Source organism: Gadus morhua, chromosome 22 (assembly GCF_902167405.1).
Source record: "Gadus morhua chromosome 22, gadMor3.0, whole genome shotgun sequence".
Classification (NCBI taxonomy): domain Eukaryota; kingdom Metazoa; phylum Chordata; class Actinopteri; order Gadiformes; family Gadidae; genus Gadus; species Gadus morhua.
This window is the reverse complement of record NC_044069.1, coordinates 5,535,329-5,538,192: the sequence shown is the minus strand read 5'-3', so window position 1 is coordinate 5,538,192 and position 2,864 is coordinate 5,535,329. Positions and strand designations below refer to the sequence as shown.

General features: G+C 45.0%; 1 long non-coding RNA gene across 1 annotated transcript; it reads left to right on the top strand.

Annotated features, from left to right (window-relative positions):
• The first annotated feature begins 2,036 nt into the window (after positions 1-2,036).
• LOC115535723 (uncharacterized) lies at positions 2,037-2,614 on the top strand. The gene is made up of 2 exons (XR_003974548.1): positions 2,037-2,181; positions 2,270-2,614. It is a non-coding gene; the product is annotated as an uncharacterized LOC115535723 (long non-coding RNA).
• The last annotated feature ends 250 nt before the right edge of the window (positions 2,615-2,864 follow it).

Below are 2,864 nucleotides of genomic sequence, written 5' to 3'. Positions count from 1 at the left end.
CGGTTTAACAACAATAGGGCCCCGCCTTGACTACCAATGTATTAACAAAATCTGTGTATAAACAGCGGCATCTGGTGGTTGTATTTTCTATTGCGAATTGAAGCCCTCACCTAAATCCGCAGGGCTATAACCCCCCTATCCCGAGAGAGCAAGATCGTGAGGCAAGAAATTCATGGAATGAGTGAAACGCCAGCAGCGCATATTACCACTTCAAGCACGTTTAAAGTCACGTTTTAATGGAGAAAAAAACACACTAATAACTGATGATCAATTGTGCAAACAGTACAAAAAAACAATAGGCCTATCACAATGTCATCCTTCAATGAAACCCTTTTTATTTAACATTTAAGGAGAAAAACACAAAACAGGCAAAGGAGGAGTGTTGGTAGTCCAAAAACAAGGTTGCATTGGTGTGAGGCTGGTTTGTTAAAGCATGTTCCGGTGGATTGCTTACTCCGGGTAGGAAATGAGTCCTTAGCCCAAGTGAAGGAGTTCAAGTACCTCGAGGTCTTGTTTGCGAGTGAGGGTACGATGGAGCGTGAGATTGGCCAGAGAATCGGAGCAGCGGTGGCGGTATTGCGTTCGCTTTACCGCACCGTTGTTACGAAAAGAGAGCTGAGCCGCAAGGCAAAGCTCTCAATCTACCGGTCGATCTTCGTCCCTATCCTCACCTATGGTCATGAGGGTTGGGTGATGACCGAAAGGACGAGATCGCGGGTACAAGCGGCCGAGATGAGTTTTCTCAGAAGGGTGGCTGGCGTCTCCCTTAGGGATAGGGTGAGAAGCTCAGCCATCCGTGAGGAACTCGGATTAGAGCCGCTGCTCCTTTGCTTAGAAAGGAGTCAGCTGAGGTGGTTCGGGCATCTGGTAAGGATGCCCACTGGGCGCCTCCCTTGGGAGGTGTTTCAGGCACGTCCAGTGGGGAGGAGACCTCGGGGAAGACCCAGTACTAGGTGGAGAGATTATATCTTCATCCGCGGATAAACGGATGAAGATGAGAACTTGTGTTTTATTGTATTTTAATGTTTGTATTTTTGGACGTTTACCCTGGTTAAAGAACGATGCTTGGACTAAGTATGACAACTATAGTGTTTTTAAGTTACGGTAAAAGATGTGCAGAAAACGTAGGCCTATTCAATTTAAGTTTTTTTTATTCTTGATTGGACAAAAAAAACAATATTTGGTTACTACAAACCGATCATTCAAATGCTTGGAACATATTTTCGAACATTAAAATCACAGCTTTAATGATCTTACGATGTTTGCGACATATAGTGGACAACATTTCTCCAAACTGAGAATGGAAAACTATTTCAGAACTACGGGGCGGCCGATAGACAATGGTAATAAGGAGGTCTGTTTTGTTCGACTGTTTGATCGTCAATTTTAAGTATTCAAACACAAATCTATGTTGAACTATATATCTCTCAGAATAAATGGTGGCGACTACAACCCCTTTAATTTGTAATTTATGAACATAATTTCCGTTGCAACCTATAGGGCAAGACCTGATTAAATCAAAGAAAATGTTGTGTTTAAGCCCGGTTTCAGTTAAAAATATGAAGGCCATGGACCCGTCTTCGCCCGTATTCAGTGGGGCCGTGCTGCCGTCCTCTCCAGTTAGTTGGCCAGTGCTGGCGTCCTCTCTTGCAGTTGGTTGGGCCGTGCTGCCGTCCTCTATAGTCGGTGGGGCCGTGCTGCCGTCCTCTCCGGTAGTCTGGCTGATCTTCTTCATGTTTGTGTCAACTGAGAGAACTCTTGGTTCTATTTATACTAAATTGTGGCCGTCTAGAACGTTCTGGTATTTTCCAAAGGGCACATTACGGTGACGTAGTCTTTTAATGCGTCATCCCGTGTGAGACAATAAATAGGAATGAAGTTATAAAAGGATAGTAAAACAGGTTCACCAGGTTCCCCAGCTCACCGCCCGCCGTCGGTTGACAAAGAAGCCAAGCTCACTTACATATTTAAAGGACTTATTTTGGTGTGTGTGTGTGTGTGTGTGTGTGTGTGTGTGTGTGTGTGTGTGTGTGTGTGTGTGTGTGTGTGTGTGTGTGTGTGTGTGTGTGTGTGTGTGTGTGTGTGTGTGTGCAGAACATCCAGCTGCTGGCCAGCCAGATGGACAGCGTGGACCTGTCGTCGCTGGATGAGGCGGCCCTCGAGGGAATCAGACGCCTGCAGGTAGACTGATGAAGGCTGTTGATACAGCTGACTTCGGCTGAACCACGGAGAACTAACCCCGGCCTCCCTCTCTTCCTCCCTTCTGCAGAGTCGCCTGGCAACCCTGTTGTGAGCAGGGAGCTTGAATGGACCTTCGACTGACGCAGACTTGTAAATAGTGTATCTGCTGTACTTTTATTGTGGAGAACTTTGGAGCAACTTTCCTTGTGCATTGATGTCCGCAGAGCTGAAAATATTGATAATCTGGTCACTTATACCTTGTAAAGATTATCTGGTCATCAGGATTCATTGATGTGTATGTATGAACCTTTTTTCAGGTGTTTTTAGAAAATGTTAAGTGCTTTCTGTATGGAGTGCATTATGGGTATCCCGTGATACCTTTGACCAGCACCAGCAGATGGGAGCCTTGTATTAAAAGTTCAAAAAGGGTAAACTGTCTCGTCTGTTTGTACCGCACAATCTGCATACAAAGCGTCATGCACCTTTAGGGCTGCTTTAAGTAGCCATATGGATATTGGAAAGAAGGAATGTTCATTGCAGTGTAAGGTTGACATGCTTATGAAATCCTAAACTGGGTTTCCATGCTCTAATGAAGAAGGGTGTCGCGAATTCCAGACAGTACAGCGCAAAACTCAAACATCAGAACCCCATTTAAATGCTGGATCTATGTAAACAAATTACAT